Raw genomic sequence first — 23779 nt, 5'->3', positions numbered from 1 at the left:
TTATCTAGAGGGAGGAAGATGAAATGCAGAAGGGATGCATATTTCATTCCTAGGGTTTTAAAAAAAAGTAATAATGGATGTCTAGGGTTTTAAAATATGTGGATCCAAATGTTAAGTTCACAAACCTTTCACTGTGACATGTATGAATGACTGATCAAATTATGACCACAAACACTACTTAAAAAAAATCAAGATGAATATTTCCACTCATTACATCAAAGGATCCTACCTTACAAAGATTTCAAAAGATACTGTAGAGTTGACTAATACTTTATACTGGTAATGCTATGCAAACAAATAAAAAATCACAACTTCAAAAAGTACTGGGTGCAAATACCATGATCTGTATGCCCTTCTATGTGTTGTGTCCTTCTCACTCAGTTTCAAACTGCTCCACATATGAGCTTCCAGACCTCTGGTTAAGTGAAGTAAATGGGCGGTGCAGGATAAGATCTCCAAAACATTTTGAAAATGAGTGTTCACACTTGTAAGACACTTTGTGAAACACAGATGTAAAGCAGAAGACAATTCCAACTAGAGTTGGGATCAACAAAACTGGTATATAAATGTTGAATTATTGAGTTTCTATTAAAATTAATTAATTCATCAGGTTCACTCCAGCTGTTACTTGCAAGTGGAGTTAGATCCAAATTTAAATAGGGCATCTGTTTTATTCTACAAAGGGATCCAGAGCTTGAAAATTTCCTGTTGCATTTTCTGCTGCTGAATTCACCTGTTCCTGTAGAATCCACTCAGAGGTTTCTTTTACCACATCACCTCTGCAAAACTGATTTTACTGTCTTGACTATTTCTTGTAGCATTCAGAGTCACAAAAATATTTATATATATAATGTTTATTTATTTTCATTCATTCAAATATACATACATTGCGAGTGTTTGTTGCATACAGTGCAATACTTTCATCTATTAGTCTTTCATAATCATTTCTCAGACAATATATTTACAATAAGGGGTCACAGGCTTCTATTTGTATAGTATATATAGTGATATTATAAGTTCCAAATTTATATCCGTTTCCTCCTTGCCTTCAGTCTATTAGCTTCCTCTATGTATATTTTTAGATTAATTTTACATTGAAATGTTGGATCATTGGTTGCCATTCCTTAACAAAGTTCTCTAAAGGTTCTCCTCTTAAGTGCATTGTTATTTTGTCCATCATCAGCAACTCTATAGTATATTGTTCCAGTTCTGCTAAGGGAGGTACCTTAGGGGTTTTCCAGTATCTAGCATATACTATCCGAGCTGCCACTGTCACGTAAAACAAAATTCTTCCATATTTCCTTTCCAATTCTTCTTCAGGCATGTTCAAAAGGTACATTTGTGGTGTCATTTTAAAATTTATATTTAATATCTTTTCTAGATGTGCATGAATCTGTTTCCAATAGCTGTTTACTTTGTTGCATGACCACCACAGGTGGTAAAATGTGCCTTTTTCTTTCCCACATTTCCAGCATTTATCGGTGCAGTTGTACATCTTGTTGTTGTACAGCTAATCTCTCTGGAGGGAGATACCACTGCAAGTGCATTTTGTAAATGTTTTCTTTTAGGTTTTAACATGCCGTGTTATTTCATTCTTCTATTCCATGTTTTTTCCCATTGGACCATTTTTATCTCTTGGCCGATGTTTTGAGCCCATCTAACCATTGAGTCCTTTACTACTTCCTCTTCTGTGTGCCAAGTCAGTAGGTTTTTGTATATATAAGATATAAGTCCTTTTGGTTTTTGGAACATCGCCACATCAAACCATGTTTTTGCAGTCTGGAAACCTGAGGTTTTGAGTTGTTCTTTAAATTTCTCACGCAGTTGTCTATATAGAAGCCAGTTACATTTAAGGCCTGATTGGTTCAGTTCTTCTAGGGATTTCATTTCTGAGTTTTCCAAATTAATATGGACCAATTCCCTGTAGGTTAACCATTTCCCTTGTAAGATGTTCTCCCTTTTGTAGTATGCCTCATGTGGGGACATCCACTCTGGTGTCTTTGTATATATTCTTTTTTTTGTATCTGTTCCAGGTGTTTAGAATTGGTCTTCGTATGTAATGATCATTAAATATGCCTGTTGGTTTGGCCTTTTGTATATCTAAATATGCATGCCATCCAAAAGGGAGATTTATACCTTCTAAATCTAATAGCTCATTGTCTTCTAGGGTCACCCATTCTTTAATCCAGTCCAGACAGCATGCATGAAAGTAGAGTTGTAAATTTGGAAGGGATAAGCCGCCTCTTGTTTTATCATCATTAAGTATTTTCATTTTTACTCTTGGTTTTTTCCCAGCCCAAATAAATTTTGAGATGTCTTTTTGCCAAATTTTGAAGATTTTTTCGTTGTTAATAATTGGTATGTTTTGAAACAAAAATAACATTTTTGGCAGTGTTGTCATTTTGATAGATGATATCCTCCCTAATAGGGAGAGCCCTCATTTGTCCCATTCCGTTAGTTCTTTCTTTATCTCTCTCCACACCTTTTCATAATTATTTTTGAATAGTTCTGAATTTTTCTTTGTGATGTATATTCCTAAGTATTTGGCTTTCTGTACAATATTATATTCTGTGTTTTCTTTTAGTTCTTGTTTTTCTGATTCTGTGAGGTTCTTTGTTAAAAATTGACTTTTCTCTTTGTTTACTTTTAACCCAGCTAATTCTGAGAAGTTTGTTAGGGTATTAATTAATTTTTCCTTTGAATCATTGGGGTTTTCCAGAGTCAGAACAATATCATCAGCGAAGGCGCGAATCTTATATTCTTTTCCTGCTGCCCGAACACCTTTTATCTCCTTGTTTTCATTTATTTGTTTTATAAGCATCTCTATGCACATAATAAACAGGAGTGGCGATAGTGGACAACCTTGCCTGGTGCCACGTCTTATTCTGATTCTTTGTGTTTTCTCCCCATTGATTATTAACTGCGCATATTGATCTTTGTATATAGTTCTTATTGTTTTTATATATTGGTCTCCCATATCATGTGCTTGCAGAGCTTCCATCATAAAATCCCAGCTTAAGCTGTCGAATGCTTTTTCTATGTCTAAAAAGAGTATCGCTAATTTCCTGCTGGGATGTTTATCGAATTATTCAATTATATCGATGAGGCATCTTGTATTCTGTTTGATTTGTCTATTCGGCAAAAAGCCGGCTTGGTCTTTTGAGATTATTCTTTTTAGGATATTTTTCAATCTGTTTGCCAGGATAGACATAAAGAGTTTGTAGTCTGCATTCAGAAGTGATATAGGTCTGTAATTCTTTGGTTGTAGAGGGTCTCTATCTTCCTTCGGTATTAATGTTATGTATGCATCTTTCCATGATTCGGGTATTTTCCCTTCTTTTAGCGAATTCATAATAGCTTGTAGCGGTTTAGTTAAGTTCTCCTGAAATACTTTATAATATTTTGCTGTGAGGCCATCGGGTCCCGGAGCTTTGTTTATTTTGGCAGATTGTATTGCCTCTTCTATTTCCTCGATGCTGATTGCTCGGTTTAAACTTCTTCTATCTTCTTCTGTGAATCTATTTATCTTTAATCCATCTAGATATTTTTGGATTTCTTCCTTGTTAGTTGTTTTGTTTTGGTATAAATTTGTGTAGTATTGTTCAAATATTTTCTTGATTTTAGTAGTTTCATGGTGTATATGATTACCGTCTGTTATTTTCGTGATGGGTGTATAGCATTGTTGCTTTCTTAACCGTAATGCTAGCCACTTTCCGGCTTTATTCGCCTATTCAAAATTTTTCTGTTTCCATCTCGTTAGTTTCTTTGCTATCTCCTCTGATAAAATCAAATCTAGCTGTTTTTGTAGAAACTTTATTTCTTCCATTGTTTTTTTTGTTGGATGGGTTTTTGTGAAGTTCTCTTTCCTTTTCTTTAATTGCTTCATTTATTTTATCCAATTTTTCCCTTTTTATTTTGTTTCTAATTGCATTTTGTTGTATAAAGAACCCTCTTATGACAGCTTTGCTTGCATCCCAGACAGTCTCCATTTTTACTTCTCCTGGTTTATTTTCAGCAAAGTAAAGTGTTAAAATGTCTTTTGCTTTCTTGACTATTTCTGGGTCTTGTAACATGTTTTCATTAAGTTTCCAGGAAAAGTCAGTTCTCTTTTTTTTGAAAACTAGCAAAATCGCATTATGGTCGGAGAGGGTTCTTGGCAAGATTTCCATTTTCTTTATCTGTGGGATAAGGGTTTTTGATGTTAGAAACATATCTATTCTTGACAGGGATGAGTGTGCTTCTGAGTAAAATGTGAATCCCTTCTGATTCCCATATAAGTGTCTCCAGACATCGACCACTCCTGTTGTTTTCATTAAAGTATTAAAGGCTATGGGCAATTTCCCTTGATCTTGTTTGATCTTCCTTCCAGATTGTCTGTCTATTTGTGGGTTCAGGACTCCATTCCAATCTCCCAACAAGATAATTTCTTCATAGTCCATGTCTAATATTGATTTTTCCAATCTCTTATAGAATTTTTCTTTGGCTTTGTGTGGTCCATACACTCCAACCAGTAAGATTTTTTGATTTTGCCAGGTGATTTCTACTGCCAATTGGTGTCCAGATTCGTCTTTAAAGATTTCTTGTGCTGGTATATTATCTCTTATGTAGATTGTTACACCTCTTTTCTTTTCATCTGCTAGCGAGTAAAAATGTTTACCTAGTCTTTTATTCTGCATCAGATAATTTTTCCCTTTCTTGACTCTCACTTCTTCAAGGCAGATGATATCAAGTTTTTGCTTGCTTAAGAAGTGGTATATTTTCCTCCTTTTTTCTGGTGTAGACATACCTTTTATATTCCAAGATAATATTTTTAAGTCTGCCATGATTGTTTTATTCAGATATATTCAGAGTCGCCATATTTGCTGTTGCTTATGTAAAATCCTGTCTCTCTTTATGCTGCATGTGCATAGGTCGGCTTTCATTCATTTTCTCATTTTCTTCTCTTGGTGTCATTTTCTGGCATTGTATTTCTACAGGTGTCATTCTCTTCTGTCCTCCCACTGCTCCTTCTAGATCTTCTGGTATTTCCCCTTCCGGTGGTGGGTCTCCTTTTTGAGTGTCTTCTTTTCCAAGTTTCCTCATAAATTCCTTTGCCTCATCTACTGAGTTAATTACAAACCATTTAGTCTGGTATCGAAAGCTTAATCCTTGAAGCCTGGCCCATCTGTATTGAATAGCTTGTTCTCTTAGAAAAGAAGTTAAGAAATTGTACTCTCTTCTCTTTTGCAGGATTCTTATAGGTATATCTCTGTATATTGTTACCCTCTGTCCATTAATTGTTATTTCATTCCTTGCACTATAATGTAATATGGCCTCTTTTGTTGATTTCTTCACACAGGTTATTACAATGTCCCTTGGTAAAGTAGATTTCCTGTTCTTTATGGAACCTACGCGACTTATCTTGTCTATTTCCCAGTGTGATGACTCATGGGCCTTGTAGTCCTGTTCCTAGTACTATTGTGGCAGACGAAGAGGAAAACATGGGATTTTCGCCGGTTCAGCCAGAGCCGGAGCCTCTCCACCTGCAGGATGTTGACGTTTGCCCACAAGAATTCAGCCAAACAGGCCTTGGGCAGAACTCCCCCCCGTTTTCCCGGAGGGAAAATTACTCCAAAGATAGAGGAGCTAGAGAGGCTAATCTCAGAAGCATGAGAATCGCTGCCAAACAAATGGCTGATTAGGTCTGCTTCCCTTGGGAAATTCTAAGGAGTCATGCATCTGGACAGAGTTGGGTTTCGCTTCTCGTTCTCTAGGGAAAGAGTTCTGTTGGCGGGAAAACGAGACCCAATATAGGTGCCTAGCGCCAGGGATACTTTGCGGAGTCAATTGATCAGCTTGAGGAGAGAGATCGTGTGTGGACTTCGTAATCCCAGTTCCTTGCTTCCCGGATCAAGTTTCAAGCCTTGCCTTGTCTCACGTTTTGCCACGGACTTTGTTTCATGCTTCATGTTTGCCTCGTTTTAAGTCTTGGATCAAGTCAAGAATCAAGTTTAATATAAAGACACATGATGAACTTAAAAAAGAATTTCCAAAAATAACATGGTTTCAATACTATCAAATAAAACAGTGCTATAAAGAGGATACAGAAAAGGGATTTTCACAAAATCAAGGCCCTTGGGAAACTATAATGCAAAAAGGGAAAAAAATTATTAGGATATTATACCAGATGTTATTAGAATGGTCAACAGAGGAGGAACAAATTAAACACTGTCAGGTAAAGTGGGCCCAAGATATAGGCCACAGCATAAACATAAACCAGTGGGAGGAAATCTGGAATAAAAAAATAAAATACACCATAGCCACAGAAATCCAAGAAAATTGGTATAAGATGTTTTTTAGATGGTACCTCACCCCTGTCAAACTAGCAAATTTTAACAAACATAATACGAATAAATGCTGGAAATGTAACAAAGAAGTAGGAACCTTCTTACACCAATGGTGGAAATGTAAGAAAATCAAAGAATACTGGAAAAAAGTCCACAAGGCATCACAATCAATACTAGGACTCAAGTTTCCTCTATCACCAGAGACTTATCTATTAGGAATATCAAATGTAAAAACAAACAAGAATCAAGACAAATTACTATTTCTTATTGGAACCGCAGCAAGACTAGTTGTAGCCAGAATATGGAAGCAAAAGGAGGTACCGTCCATCAACGATTGGATTCTAAAATTGTTTGATATAATACAAATGGACATGTTAACTCAAAGACTAAGAGAAGTCAAAGAAAAAACAGACTGGCTGGGCTTCAGAGACTTCATTCAGAAAGAAGGATATAATTTAACAATAGACTTAATTGGTATGTGATATACACCAAAACTACAAGACTGTTAATACCTGAGATGAAAACAGACTACAAGATTTTGAAACCCTCAAGAGGTCAATGGGAAGTCATCCACATTTTTTTTTGTTTTTGTTTTTGTTTTTTTGTTTTTTGTGTCTTTTTATTATTATTATTTTTTCTCTCTTTTTTAATTTTTTTTTTACACCTTTTTTTTAAGTTTATTATTTATTTATCTTTCCTTTGCTGGTGTTATCTTCTTATGCTTTTTTGGTCTCTGGTCTCTACTTTCACCCCACTGTCTACACACAACTGTTTTCCTCGCTTTCACTGTAATAATAGATAAAAGCACAATAAAAACTATTATTAAAAAAAAGAAAAAAAGAATCAAGTTTAATTCCAGCCTTGTTGTCAAGCTTCATTGGACTGTAAAGACTCTGTTATTTCCCCACACTATTGCTTGGCAAAGTGTGTGTTTCGGTCAAGTGGATTAAAACTTTGAACTCTAATATCTTATATTGGACAATACATTTCTGGACTATATTTGACCTTATCTGAAAGGTCTGCTTCTGAACTATATTCTTCACTTGTTTTTATTGACTTTATATATTTCTTTAATAAAGATATTAGATAGATTCTGGCCTCTGTGTAAGGTTATTGGTGCTCTGCAGCCTGGGTCCTGACACTCAGTCCATTTTCTGTTCTTCTATATTTAGGATTTTTGCAAATATTGGGATGAAAGTTTGCCTTAGCTTTTCTTCACGTTCCTCTCTCAAGCCTCTTATTTTTAGTGAGTTCTCCCTCATTTTCATTTCTAAAAGAGCTCTTTCGTCCATCTCCTTTTCTCTTTCCCAATGTAGATTTCCTTGTAGTTCTACAAAATCTGTTTCCAACTGACCTACTTTAGTTATAGCGCTCCTTGCTTCTTCTTCTTGGAGTGTTTTAATCGAATCTTTAAGATCCTTCATCTCTTTTTTATAATCTGCCCTCATTTCTGCATGGAGATCTTGCATATCCCTCTTAAGTTCTGATTTCATCTCTCGTTGTTCTAACCTTATTTCTTCCAAAAGCACATTTTGTTCTTGTTTTGGGGTGACACTTAAAGTTGTTTGTCTTAATTCTGGTGTGGAAGTCCTTGGCTCTTTATTTTGTTTAGTCAGCTGTTGGTCAGCCATTCTAGTTTTCTGTCTTGTGTCCATTCACTTAATCCTCTGCCTTAAAGAGTTATGCCCTAGGGCAAATAGATTTGGTTAGCTTTACCTGTATAGCTTTCCCTTTTTTGATTCCCTTTCCATTTCCTTTTCCCTTCTTTCCCTTTCCCTTCTCCTTCTTTTCCACTCACTTCACCTATCTCTTCTTAGTCCAGTCCGTGTTTTCCACTTCTCTTTCTCTTTCTCTCACTGCACCTCTTGTCTCTCCGTTATCTCTGCTCTCAATTCTTTCTCTTCTACAAATCAATTTCCTTTTCACCTCTTCCTTATCCTTCTCTTTATCCCTCTAACTCTCTCTAACTTCTGTCTCCTCTCTCTCTGTTTCTACTCTCTTTCTCTTTATTTGTAGGGTCTCAAATTGAGTTACAGGTTGCACTTTCACCCTCCAGTCCAGTCCAGGTTTTTAAAAGTCTAATCCGTGTTTTCCACTTCTCTTTCGCACCCCACTTCTACCCACTTCTACCCCCCTCTTTCTTCTCTATTCCCCTCTGTTTCTCCTCTCCTGCTTCCCTGCTTCCCCGCGCACCATCTGTGCACCGAAGAGTCACAAAAATATTTAAACCACACTGAAAGTATTTATGGGACAGTCTTGTTGCCTATTCTCAAAGTGAGGGCCCTTCCACACAGCCATATAACCCAGAATATCAAGGCAGAAAATCCCACAATATTTGCTTTGAACTGGGTTATCTGAGTCCACACTGCCATATATTCCAGTTCAAAACAGATATTGTCGGATTTTATTCAGCTGTGTGGAAGGCGCCCGAGAGTGGTAAAAATCCCAAAAACAAAAACCTCACTGAAGATATAAAACTCCTCTGCAAAGAGTTTTTCTAGTCTAAGAGATAGAAGACTGAATAACTTATATCAATATCAGGGAGATATAAATATCCATTGATTGTATACAATCAGTCCTCCACATTTTGTGGGGTTAGGACGCAGGACTCTCATAAATGTGGGAAAACATGAAGTAAAAAAATATGTTTTTAGGAACTTTAGATCCTCCATCACAAATCTATGGCCAACTTCTGCCACAAGTTGATAATATAATTGCACTGCAGAAATTAGAGATTTCTAGAGATAGCATTTTAATCAAATCTGTAAACAATCAAATCTGCAAAATGTCAAACTCGCAAACATGGAAAGCCGACCGTATATAGTATATATAGAGTGCCTGCAACAGAGTAAACTACTCACTATTAACTCTACTCTATGAAGACCAATGACAATACAAAACAGCATTTTAAACCTGCCACACATAATTTCAACTCCACGTAGGCTTTGATGGCAGGGAAACATCATAGAGCAAGGGCTCCTGTGACATATGGTCTTTTGCTGACAGCACAGAAGATGTGATCAGAGCTTCACAGCATTATATCTCTCATGTCACCTCCTTCACATCTCTGTCAACTAGAGTCATTGAGGTGAAGCCTTTCACAGAATTAATTTCTAGGCTGATGGAACACACAGTTGGATCAATATGGGAAAAAAGGATCACAAAGTACTAGGAACTGGTGGGCACAGAGAGAGCCCCTTGAAACTTAACAGTTTTCCATGGACCAGTGATTTAGGAAGCTCCTTGGCTCCTTAGTTATTTGAGTGTGTTAGATGCAATATGCTTACAGTCATGTGCTTCAAAGGAGGTCATGTGTAGGGCACATGTACTTATCTGTTTTAAAGGCTATACTGTGAGCCCATTTCCTGCATTTTTCAGCATTGCATGAGCGATTCAATCACACTCAGTTCTCTCTTGGAGGAAGAAAATATAGGAAAATAGATAAGTTGTCTTTCATGATGTCAAATTTCACAGTGTGAAGGATTCTATCAAGGGAAACGGATGCCAGTGGGAAAGGAGGGACAGTTTTGTTTGAGCAGAAACTCAGAAGTGACAAAGGCAGATTGAGCAATGTGATTTTTTCACACGGCACATTTGCTAAGGCACTGTGACCAAGGACTTTCCATAGCAGTTGCTGAGTATCTCCCAGACAACTGAGTCAACAGCACATTGCTACAAACAACAGCATATTGCAAATTGATTTGAAAACACTTGGCTGACTTCTTCTAGGAGAAAACAGATGTAGTCTTAAACAATAGGCACTTTTCAATGAAGCATTGTTTACACAAAACTGTAGTGCACTCAACTATTTTTTTTAAGACTTGACAAGTATCTGGTGCATTCCCACACATTACAACCTAGAATGAATAATTCTTTAAAAAATAAGCCAGATATTAATTAAAGAATGAAAAGCTGTTATGAAACAGTTTGGTGTTCACATACAGTGTTCAAGAACATGTATTTCATTCAGTTTATTTGTCTGGCTTTACGGGAGCAAGGATATGCAACACGTAGTTCTCCAGATGTTGTGGGAGCCAGGGAGCCCAGAATAGGGAGGGCGGGGGGGGGGTGTTGAACCCCACAAGACAAGTCAAGGAAGGACTGAGGCCCCATCCAAAATGATCTGGCAAAAGTAGACTACCAAGACTCCTATGTAATTGAGCTTCTTTGGGAATTATCAATTTGCTAAATGATCAAGCACTAAGAAACAGTAAGACAACTATTGTCATGGATTCCTGCAAGAAATATTTAAGAGAGTCTACAATAGTGGTTCTCAACTTACAGGTCCCCAGTTGTTTTGGCCTTCAACTCCCAGAAATCTTAACAGCTGGTAAACTGGCTGGGATTTCTGGGATTTGTAGGCCAAACATCTGGGGTCCCACAGGTTGAGAACCATTGGTCTACAATCTATCATAGATACACCAACACTGTTAAATCCACTAAACACATGGAAAACACTTCTATGTACACATTGCACTTGGAAATATTTAAGGACATTTCAATGCTGATTTGCCCTCCCTCTGCAAGTATCTGGAATAGACAAAATATATAATCTTCCCTAACTTACAAACAATTCCGAGGTAGGTTGTTGTGTGTTTTCTGGGCTGTATGGCCATGTTGCAGAAGTATTCTCTCCTGACGTTTCGCCCACATCTATGGGAGGCATCCTCAGAGGTTGTGAGGTATAGCCATATAGCCCAGAAAACAAACAACAGCCCTGTGATTCCGGCCATGAAAGCCTTCGACAATACAATTCTGAGGTATCTGCTGGGACCACAAGTGTGATCAGCTAGCATATCTAATGGTAAGGAATTATGGGAATCCCAGCCCAAAAACAGATCCAAAACATCAAAAATTGCCCACCTCTGCTTAACAACTACATCAATACTAGGAATAAGAAAATAGTCATTCCTTTTCAGCTATTTGGAGAATACTTTTCATCAATATTTTCATGACTATTTCTATTCAAACTGTCCAGATTTTGAAATGTTTAGAAAGGATGTTTCTACAATTCCCACAAATATTGTTGTTTATAAGAATATACTTTTTTGACTGCAAGGGAATTGTCTAAGAAAAATGTGCAAAGAACTCTTGCTTCTTTGAAAGATTCTCCTAGAACAGAATGTCCTTATGCGACCAGTTTTGTTCACAACCTGAGCCAATGAATGTTTAACAAATACTGAGGACTCTTATTTTAGGGAGTCTTCGTTGCGATGACATATAGCAGATTTTGGGCTGAACCCAATTGTAGTTCTAAGTTAACTGTGTCTAACAAGACCCATTCATTCCAGTCAGTCTAGATAGGGCTACAATTGGATTTTGCTCCTTGGCACAGGAAGAGATGTCCCTTGGACCAAAAGTTCATTTCACCCAGACAAGTCACTAAAAACAACATCTCCACTTTGCCAGAATAGTTCGGAAAGCTTAGGCCAACATCTGCTTCAACTCTTGATGATCTCTTTTATTTGGAGCTGGTCACATGACCATCATAAAACATTCCACTTTTCAAAAAGGCGTTCAGTTCAGTGTAACACTTCATACATCATTTTTACAGGAGATGCTACAAATGTACACCCTGTTTTCTATAAAAGGAAGGCTCCAAATGTCAGTGTTTTACATTTTATTAAGTCTTCCTCTGGCAGTTTATCACCTGGTAGTCTCAACAAATCTTTCTTAACCCCAGCAATAAGTAACATGAATGAGACTGAGGCATCTCTGGATTTGAAGTCAGGGTGCAAATATGTTCACTTCGAAATGGCATAGGACAACAATGGAGACAGCCAGCCACTGTCATTTCCACTGCTGCCCTATGTCATTTTTAATTGGGACATGAACATCCATGTTTTTGGTATCCACAAAAATAATGTCCATAATCACATCTATTCTGATAGCTTACTGTTACATATAGATAACTTACATATAGGTATACTGCAGGAGTCTACCGTATACCATGCAGATGTAGACAAGTCTACAAAGGGATCACCAAATGCAGCACCTAAACATGAATCAAAGGACATGAAAGGCAATGCAGACTAATCCAACCAGAGAAGTCAACCATAGCAGAGCACTTGATGAACCAATATGGACACAGCATATTATTTGAGAACACAGAAATGCTGGACCACTCTGACAACCATCATGTCGAACTACACAGAGAAGCCATTTAAATCCACAAGCATGTGGACAATTTCAACAGAAAGGAGGAAACCATTAAAATAACAAAAGCTGGCTACCAGTATTTAAAAAAAATCTAAAATCAGGACAGTGAATAAAAAACATTCAGAAAACAGAGGAATTCTAGACATTAATCAATCAGGGCAAGCGAACACCTTCCAACAAATGATTCCCTCAGGCAGTAAACAGCCAGACCTTGAAACTGAAAGACTAATCAATGATAATCAAGGTGATTAGCTGCAACATTCATACTTGCCTCAGGCAGACAAGAGTTCTTTCTCCCACACTGGACCTTGGACAGATATATAAACCTCCCTTGCCTAGTTTCCAATATACCTCACAACCTCTGAGGAAGCCTGCCATAGATGTGGGTGAAACGTCAGGAGAAAATGCTTACGGAACATGGCCATACGGCCTGGAAAACTCACAGCAACCCAATTTAAATATATTTGAACAGTGAAAGATGCTGCCATTTAAGGTCTTCTTGAGGATCTGAACCCCTGAAAGTTAACTCTTTCTAATGTAGAATGAACAAGCTTTTACTACGTCGTCTGTGTGAAAATCTTTAAAATCAAAATAAACATCTTGGTGTATTAAATTAGATGCTGCACTCTGATATGTGGGATTGTTTTAAATTATCCCAAGGAGTATAATCCTTGACATTGTAAACATGTACCAGAATGAAGAGGCTTTGGTACTTATTTATCAAGAAGGTTCTACCAGTCATGCCTCTAAGGCAAGAATGAGCAAACTTGGGCGCTCCAGGTGTTTTGAACTTTAACTCCCACAATCGGCTGTTAGGAATTGTGGGAATTGAAGTCCAAAACATCTGGAGGCCGAAGTTTGCCCATGCCAGAGGATACCATGCAGTATTAGGCATGCTTTGAAATCACTTTTTCAAATAATAAGGGGGAAATGAGGTGACCTCAGCTTCCCTTCACCTTCAGCTATTCCTTTACTGTCATATTACCCCAATAACCTGCCCTGCCCATTTAAAGCAAGGACTGGCATCAGGAGTCTTTGGCATTCAGCCTGGAAATCCAGCTGGCAAACGACATTGGTTGTCTATGTGTTTCTCCCTTTTCACTTCCCAGATTTAAAGGGCCAAAAAACATTTTTTTAAAAAAAAGATGAGAACTAGAGAGAAAGTCATGGCACAGACAGCTAACAAATGCACTGATTTCTCCTGCTTCCAACTTCATCGAATACAAACTAATTAATGCTAATTATGACTTGGGCAACTACTTAAAAAAAACAAACCCTGCAAGTGTAATGTTGTACTCTACAGTCATGTGAAGGAAGCAAAAGCAAGGGGAGGACTCCATAGTGCCTGCCAGGTCTCGAAGGCTTAAGGCTACATTAAATGAGCCAAACTTGTTATTTTCTTTGGAACAGGTTCAGGAAACTCTTCCAAAAAGGGAAAGAAAAGGCAGCCGTCACTTTGTTGCACCACTTTTCACCAAACATTAACTGCTTCCTCAATAGAACTGATCTATTCAAGGAGAGCAAAGCTGTGCTGGAATGATCCAGGAAGTGAAGATACCTGTCAATCGAGCAGGTAGTTTTCCAAAGCCAACAACCGGACTTGCCTGAAATAACAGAAACTTGCATAGCAGTTGGCTATGATCCCATGCATCTTTTAACAAGGCAAAGGAGGAAGGGCGATGGATTAAATAGTGGAGGATGACATTCCCTCCAACATTTCACAGATAAAAACTGGGACACCTGTGGTCAAGTAACATCAGAGTATGATCAAAATGGACAAAGTTATTAATGAGGAAGAACACACAAACTAGGAGAGGTAACAGCAGTTTGCTTTTGACTGAGCCTACTGGGAAGACACTGCCTGCTCCTCTCTTCCATAAGTAAGGCCCCTTCTACACAGCTGCATAAAATTTACATTGAACTGGATTACATGGCAGTGTGGACTCAGATAATCCAGTTCAAAGCAGATATTGTGGATTATCTGCCTTGATATTCTGGGTTACCGTATATGGCTGTGTGGAAGGTCCATCAGGGCCCTTCCAGACAAGCCGTATATCCCAGGATCTGAAACCAGGCTTTCTGCTTTAAACTGGATTATATGAGTCGGTACTGCCAGATAATCTGGGATAAACAGAAAACCTGGAACCAGATCCTGGGATATAGCGCCTGTCTGGAATGCCCTAAGTTAACTGAGTACAAATTACTTTTGCACTTTTAACTCAGGGCCCTTCCACACTGCCCTATATCCCAGAATATCAAGGCAGAAAATTCCACAATATCTGCTTTGAACTGGGTTATCTGAGTCTACACTCAGATAATGTGGGATTTTCTGTCTTGATATTCTGGAATATAGCGCTGTTAGGAAGGGCCCTCAGATTTCAACAATTAAAGTAAGCTGAAAACAAAAGGGTAAATAAAAGGAGGAGGGTGAAACAGACATTTTGAAAGCACCTGAAAAAGGAGGACAACAAAGGATTATTTAGGACTGTTCCTGTCAAAACAGGGCATTTGGAAGGTATAGGATGATGGGATGCTACTTCAGTAGTGTATTTCTAATAGTTGATTAAAAGAAACAAAACAGCCCTAATTCAAATGGAAATAGAAACCTTCTTCAAGCCTTCACTAGTTGTTTGCTATGTATACAATTCAAATTATTTACTGTATTGTACATGTGTGTGTTGGTATGCAGTTTTCCTTAACTCTTTGTTGTGGGAGCGGCTGCAGACCATGTGATCAGAACTGGGATTGTTCCGGACTCAGACTCCATTTTAAAATCAATATGCTTAGAGACTTCAGTAGAAACAGATGTATACTTCCAGACGTCAGAAGTCATTAGACTTTCAGACTAGACAGAGACTCTATTAGACTCTCAGAACAGAGAGATGCTTTAGATTATGGACTGTTGAGATTCTAAGAAAGATACCCTGTGTTATCTACACAGGGAAACTACTTCAAATCCTATCTGTAACTGGACTGATATGCGAAGTACCTGTATGCTGAATACATGAAGTTTGTGAGTAAACCAATTATGTTACTTTTAAAGAAGTCTATTTTAGTATTTTTGTCTCTTGAGAGCATGATTTAAAGGCAAATATATTTTACGGGAGAGTAGATTTTTTGGGCAACTGAAAAAAACAGTTCAGAAACTCTGCTATATACATATATGTGTGTGTGTTTTGTGCATTGGCATATCTTTGTCCCTGATAATTCAAAGAAATCTCTAGGTACATCAGTTTAACAGCTGAGAAACCTAATTGCCTTGCATTATTTTCCAAGAAGGTTATGGCATAATTTTTCAAAAGGTTATGACTTCTAATAAGGTTATGCCTTTCCAAAGATCATAAAATCTCCAAAAGGTTATGGAGATTTCTATTTTCCAAAAGACTTTCACTTCAGAGTATACAATTTAAGAGTTTGCACAGAGATAAATGGGATGATTTCAGGAGAAAGAGGTTGTCCTTTACCAGCAGCAACAGATCATAGAATCATAGAATAGTAGAGTTGGAAGAGACCTCATGGGCCATCCAGTCCAACCCCCTGCCAAGAAGCAGGAAATCACATTCAAAGCACCCCCGACAGATGACCATCCAGCCTCTGTTTAAAAGCCTCCACCACAGCCTGGGGGAGAGAGTTCCACTGTCGAACAGCTCTCACAGTGAGGAAGTTCTTCCTGATGTTCAGGTGGAATCTCCTTTCCTGTAGTTTGAAGCCATTGTTCCATGTCCTAGTCTGCAGGGCAGCAGAAAACAAGTTTGCTCCCTCCTCCCTATGACTTCCCCTCACATATTTGTACATGGCTATCATGTCTCCTCTCAGCCTTCTCTTCTGCAGGCTAAACATGCCCAGTTCTTTAAGCCATTCCTCATAGGGCTTGTTCTCCAGACCTTTGATCATTTTAGTTGCCCTCATCTGGACGTTTTCCAGCTTGTCAACATCTCCCTTCAACTGCGATGCCCAGAATTGGACACAGTATTCCAGGTGTGGCCTGACCAAGGCAGAATAGAGGGGGAGCATGACTTCCCTGGATCTAGACGCTATTCCCCTATTGATGCAGGCCAAAATCCCGTTGGCTTTCTTAGCAGCCTCATCACATTGCTGGCTCATGTTTAACTTGTTGTCCACAAGGACTCCAAGATCTTTTTCACATGTACTGCTGTCGAGCCAGGCATCCCCCATTCTGTATCTTTGCATTCCATTTTTTTTCCTGCTGAAGTGAAGTATCTTGCATTTGTCCCTGTTGAACTTCATTTTGTTAGTTTTGGCCCATCTCTCTAGCCTGTCAAGATCGTTTTGAATTTTGCTCCTGTCTTCTGGAGTGTTGGCTATCCCTCCCAGTTTGGTGTCATCTGCAAACTTGATGATCATGCCTTCTAACCCTTAGTCTAAGTCATTAATAAAGATATTAAATAGAACCGGGCCCAGGACAGAACCCATTGTAGAAATCGTAGAAGCATGATGGGTGTGCAAGAAGCTGATACGCTGCACCATGGAAGGACTCATGGGAAGCAGTCACTGGAATGTTTGTTTTTGATATTATCCCCCCCCCCCCCTTACCCCTCAAAAATTGGTTCTTCTGCATGAAAAACTTTAACAACAGAGTAAATTGGCCTTCCCCAAGCTTGTACATTTCAGATGTTTTTTGCATTATAACTACGATCAGTCATCTCCCATGATGCTAATGGATGGGCCAATGGGGGTTGGAATCAAAACCATCTGGAAAGCGCCAGCCTGGTGAAAGTTGGATTAGAAGAGATCTTGCATTCTTTCAGGCTCATAATTAATCTAAAGTGATTTCACACTCAGGCTTAATATATAGTGCATAAATATAAGCAAGTTATTGTTGAAAAAAATTATGAGATCATACCCTTTGGCCAAATGAATTATGTTCCTCAGTAAGAACACCAAGTTCCTTAGTTCAACAAAATCTGTATTTGTACGTGCCTTCAGGTTCTCTGTTGGTGACTGAATGAATTTCATAGGGTTTTCTTAGGTAAGTGATACTCGGTGGTGGTTTTGCCATTTCCTCCCTCTTACATATAGCCTACAGCACCTGGTATTCATTGGCCATCTCCTATCCACTGCTGACCTTGCTTAGCTTCCATGGTGAAACAGGATCTAGTGCCCTTGGGGTATTTAGGCCAGCCTTAAAGTGATTCCAAAAATGTGTACACTATTTGTTTGACAACTACTCATCCAGCTGAACAACTGATCTGCCAAGAGTTCAATCTGAGAAAACGTCTTCGCCAATCATTCTAACAATCTCCGCAGAGGCACCATTTGTGATCTCTTATGGTTTATTTTGATAAATGAGGACAGGATGTACCTGAGAAATGTAACTATGCACCAGCCATTACAATGAGCCCCAGACAATTCACCCTCTAAACAGAGGCAGCTCTATATAAGGGCTTTTTCCTCCACATTCTTCAGTCTCCTACTATGACCTCTTTCACGTTTCTCAGAACAATGCCTTGGCAGCCATGCATTGCTTCCCAAACAAGGCATCTGACCATGACCGTTTACTGATGAGTAATTCTACAAGTTGGAGTCCTTCTAAAATATTAATCCAAGAAAAGAAATGAAATCTCTTGAACAAAACATACTCTTAGAAGGAGCCACATATTTTAGCGCAACCTCTTCTTAGGCTGCCAAACTATTTATCTTCAAAAGTTTACATGATTTGGTGTACGTTGGCCAATAAACATATTGCTGTTTGATGCATTTTGAGCTTTGTTCTATTTTGCTGCATGGCCAACACAGTTACCCCTAAATATCTTTCCTCTTCTGTTCTTCCATGCTTGCTGAATCAATCTAGAGCTGACCAGACACTCTCCAGATAAGAGTTCACTAAATCAGTTGTATGGTACTGCAGATATTATTGCACTGAAGTTCTCAGTTTTCCTAGTCAGCCTAGCCAGTGGTGAAGAATGCAGAAAGCTATAGATCAACAACATCTAGGGGTCCACACAATTCCTACTTCTGATCAAGACAACATACCTAACACTGCATGCACTGGATGTCTCACATGCTGACCTTGCTAGCAATGCAACACTTGCTGCCAGACTTCTCAAGTGACTTTCTTTCCATCTTGTTGGTAAGCAGCAAAGACATATGCACTGACACCATGTGGGGAATGGAGCTGGCTGCAATAAAATTGCACCTTGTTGAAACTTGTCATGTCTCAGATGGTTCATACCAGCTCTTCTGCCAACACCTACTGATCTCATGGCCCCCATTCTTTAGTTAACTATTCATGATTACAAATTTGATTCTCCGTCAGATTCAGTTTTTGGTGAATCCCTTATCTGGAATTCTGAAATCTAAAATAGTCCACGAGGGTGGATGAGATAGTGACACTTTTGATTTTGGATGGTTCAGTGTACAATATCTTGGTTTCATTCATACAATTATGAACATATTTAATGAAAAATTACCTTCAGTGTATGTGTAGAAGAGATATATGAAACACAAATACAAATTGTGTTTAGATTTGGGTCCTATTTTGGGACACTTGTATATACTGGTACTTAATTTCTTATGATGTACATAAAAATATTCCAAAATGTTAAAAATCCCAAATAAGGAACACTTCTAATCCTAAGCATTTCAGATAAGGGATGCTCAACCTGTACCTACATGATGTTCTCCAAAAACATGATAATAATTTCACATGTAAATGGTTACAAAGAGGGCGGAGAAATAATAGGCATTATAAAGGGACTAAAAATAATTTGGAGTCAATTGTCCTACCCAAATTGACAGATTTCTTATGTGTCAATTGGGGGCAATATACATGGTGCTGCGTTTTCTACTGTCAGATGTCTCTTTTATTTCAGTTGATATACAAAAGACCTTTGCTAACCAGGGCATCCCAGCACTTCTCTTGCTGCTGCTGGGGTTTGGTAAACCTTGCTCGTCCCATCTGCTGTGGTGTCCTCCATTTCTAACAGACAGAAGTAGAGGAAGACAAACTTGCATACCATAAAAGCTTGTACTTTTGGCTATATTTTATTCTGAAATATATACTGGAACTTTAAAAAAAAAAGTCTTTCTCATCACTCTGAATTTTCCCTAAGCTTTTTTTGGCCATTTTGGTGATGCCAAACTACAGTAACAGTACATTTCTAAACTTCATTTTCCTTTATGTGAGTTATGACCAACATTTCAAGTTACCATTTATTTTACACTTCAGGAGAGTCTGTGGTTTATTACCCATAGGACTATGACACCATCGATGTCAACAGGCCAGCTTCCACTTGCTGACAGATTTTGATAATTTAGACACACAAACCTCTTTGAATCATTGAGCAAACTGGATTTTGTCTTTACTCAAATACTATAACTTGGCATATGTTATGGACAGTGCTTGAAAATAACACATTGCAAGCAACACTGGTTATCTGTAACTTGTTTTTTTTAACGAAGTCATAATGTTACATTTCAGAAGTGACATAATGAATTGAAACATTTTTGGTACAATGTTAACATTTTCATTTTACTGTTTTGGCAACTTTTGAAATAGATATTTTTGAATGTTATTTTCAAGCATTTGGCTATTCCCTTATCTCTACTCCCTTTAAAAATAGCTTAATATGACATTTTTAAAAGTCTGAGCCTTTTTTCTTGCAGAATGAATGGCAAATAGGTACTTTTTGCACTCTGCAATGAATTACTATATCTAATTATGAAATATATAACATTACTTTCCAAGCTCTATGTGTCATGTCACAGTATTGTTTATAAACAAAAACATTAACTGTTTTCCCATCCTATCTAGATTCCCCAATTAATGTACAAGAAATATCAGTCTGAATGGTAATTATGTCTCTTTTAGATCCACCTGAACTAAGTTCTATTACCATGAAAAAAAATATTACTTTCATTAATCAATTATTTACTTCGATATTGGTCCAAAGATAGATAGCTGAATGTGAAAAGTACCAAACATATAGACCTGATCATGTGAACAAATAATTTGTGTGAAGCGGATAAATTAGGGTATGGAAACCAAATCCTATTTGTGCCCTCATTTATTGGTAAATGGTTTCTTCTTTTAGATCAGGACTGCTGACCGAAAGGTCAGTGGTTTGAATTTGGGGAGCGGGGTGAGCTCCCGTCCATCAGCTCCAGCTTTCCATGCAGGGACATGAGAGAAGCCTCCCACAGGATGGTAAAACATCTGGGCATCCCTGGGCAACCTCCTTGCAGACGGCCAATTCTCTCACACCAGAAGTGGCTTGCAGTTTCTCAAGTCACCCCTAACACAAAAAAAGTGATCACCCAATTCCTAGACCTCTAATAGTGAAATAAAAAAATCTCTCAGATGTGGAAACACACTTCAACATGTACCAGTGAAAGACAGATGTTGATAAAGGTGCTTTTGAGTATCTAATGGATACAAAAATGTGCACCAATAAATGGAGAAATGTTATTGTGATTGTTAGGAATTTAAAATCTCATTGTTCTAGATAGGATGGGAAAACAGCTAATGTTTTTGTTTAAAAACAATACTGTGACATTCTAGTTTTAGGACTTGGAAACTCATTCTTGAAAAATGAAGAGACAATTTACAAATCTATCTGTCTGAAAAATGAAAAAGGTTTAACTGCCAAGGGCATTTTCAGCTTATGTTATCTGAGGAGCAAGTACTAGGTGATATAGACCCCCATATCAGGGACAGCTTGAACACCTGATTAACATATGTCCTGAACTGAGCATTTAAGAAGGCCAGAACTGCAACTCTCATCAGCCCTAGATACTAGGATCAATGAGGAGTAGTGATAGGAGTTGTAGTCCAATAATATCTCGAAGGACACAAGATGTTTATCCTTGATGAAGAGCCATAGTTGCATTTTCCATAACCCTTTCTCTCACCCATTTACATCACCATCTTTTTATCTGTACAGACAGCCCTCCACATTTACGGACTTTTATGGACTTGATCCATAGTGTCTCACTAGGAAGCTCAACATTCTGGAAGCTGACCATGGAGTCATGCTGGAGGATCAAGGGATTCTTAAAAAGTGCACTCTCAAGTAAAAAAAAATAATAGTGGCTTTTCCACTTTCGCAGGAATCCTGTGTCTAGTTAGACAGAAAATGGCCATTTGAAGCATTTCATGCAGACAACAAAACTTCCGCTGACCTCCCTGATTCTCTGAGGCTCCCCTCTCTAATCGGCTACAAAATGTTTTTTCAGACAAACACAATGGGAGAAATACCCTTTCACAGGGACACAACAAGCTATTTTGGTGGGCTCTTCACCTGACAGAGCCACTGAAAACACCCTGGGAAGTGTTTTCACCATTTTCACTTCCCAAAATGGTAGCTGGGATGACACTCTATAGTCCTCTGGTGAGGCTAAAAATTGAGTTGTGCAGCTTTCTGCCCTCAGGAATATGCCCATCCTGATTTAGGCAGCAAAGCTCATATATCAATATTTATTTGTTTCAGTTGCCATGTGGTATTACGTCTTAAGACCTAAACCTACTGGCAGCTGCACAGAGGCAGTATCTGACAGGATAAATATATGTGTTGGCAGGACTTGTGGGAAAGGTTAGATAAGGCAGCAGTGGACTTTGGGAGATACAAATGATGATTTATCAAATGGTAATTTGAAGGTATAGTTATAACTAAAGTCAGCTGACTATATAGCTTGTTGGGTAGAAGGAGAGTGTCTTAAAATACAGTACTATACATATGCACGCACACATATGCTGTAGGTAAGCGATCTACTTATATCATTATTATGGTTGCTGTGTGCTGCCAAGTCATTCCCAAATTATGGTGATCCTAATGTGAACCTCTCATCCAGTTTTCTTGGCAAAATTTGTTTAGAGAGGGTTTGTTTATTTCTAGGAATCTCTAGGTCCTTCAGTGTAATTCTATGGGCAACTTTTTCTGGTTTTGCTAGAGGATCTAGAGATTCCTTGAGAGAATATATCTCTGAGAATCTCTAGGTCCTCCAATGTGAACAGAAGTTGACAACAGAGTTTTGTTGGAAGATCTAGAAATGTCTAGACAGCTGTTCTCTAATGCAGAAAAAGAAGGGTTTTTAAAAAAAATATATATATGGACTTTCCACTTCCACAATGAATGTGGAGGGATGACTACATAATCCAACCCTATAGATAAGATGCAGACAAGACACTTGTGCTCAGAGGAAGCTTTTCATTTGGAGAGAAGCAGAGGTAGATCTATCCATCATGCCTAGGGCCAGAAGCAGATGAAAGGTTTCCCCTCCACCCCAACTGCCATTGCCCTGGCCTAGGAGGAAGAGAAGAAAAGGTTAGCACAGCTCCATCATGCTTAAACCCAGAAGCAGATGAAAGTCCTTTCCTCCATCCCAACTGCTACTGCCCTGGCCTTGGGGAGAAAGAAAGAGAGGCTATATGTGCCAGAGTCCTCCTAACTGACATCTTCTTTTTCTCCTATGTCATTTCAAAGAATCACAGAGTTGGAAGAGACCTCGTGGACCATCCAGTCCAACCCCTTGACAAAAAGCAGAAAAATCGCATTCAAAGCACCCCTGACAGATGGCCATCCAGCCTCTGTTTAAAAGCCTCCAAAGAAGGAGCCTCCACCACACTCCAGGGAAGAGAGTTCCACTGCTGAGCAGCTCTCACAGTGAGGAAATTCTTCCTAATGTTCAGGTGGAATCTCCTTTCCTGTAGTTTGCAGCCATTGTTCTGCGTTCTCGTCTCCAGGGCAGCAGAAAATAAGCTTGCTCCCTCCTCCCTATGACTTCCCCTCACATATTTATTCTTGGCCATCATGTCTCCTCTCAACTTTCTCTTCTGCAGGCTAAACATGCCCAGCTCTTTAAGCCACTCCTCATAGGGCTTGTTCTCCAGACCCTTGATCATTTTAGTCGGCCTCCTCTGGACACATTCCAGTTTGTTGACATGCCCCTTACATTGTGGTGCCTAGAATTTCTTATTTAGATTGTAACTCTGGGAGCAGTGAATGGTCAAATCAACTGTCTGTAAGCAGCTCTGAGGATAAAAAGGAAAGTATAAATACTCACAACAAATGAAACCACTAGATCCAAGAATATTATTCCATAATTTCACAAAAATGTCAAACTTTCAATGGTCTGCCCACTCTTCTTTGTATACTGAATAAATCCACATTCAAAATAAATTCCCTACTGAAAGTATTTTAAAGTATGTTGCATTGTGAATTTATTTTTCTGGCAGAGAAGTTGATTTCTTTTCTTTTTTTTTAAAGAGCATGGGACAGGAGGAGGCGGGAGGAAATTAGCCACTGAAGGAATTAAACAAAAACTGGAAGGAAGGA

General features: G+C 38.4%; 1 protein-coding gene across 2 annotated transcripts in view; it reads right to left on the bottom strand.

Moving 5' to 3' along the window:
* Positions 1-23779, bottom strand: part of tgfbr3 (transforming growth factor beta receptor 3) — a 203305-nt gene that overhangs the window by 58180 nt on the left and 121346 nt on the right. The window lies entirely within an intron of this gene.

The sequence above is a fragment of the Anolis carolinensis genome, chromosome 4, assembly GCF_035594765.1.
Source record: "Anolis carolinensis isolate JA03-04 chromosome 4, rAnoCar3.1.pri, whole genome shotgun sequence".
Taxonomy (NCBI): Eukaryota; Metazoa; Chordata; class Lepidosauria; order Squamata; family Dactyloidae; genus Anolis; species Anolis carolinensis.
This window is presented reverse-complemented; position numbering and strand designations above follow the sequence as displayed.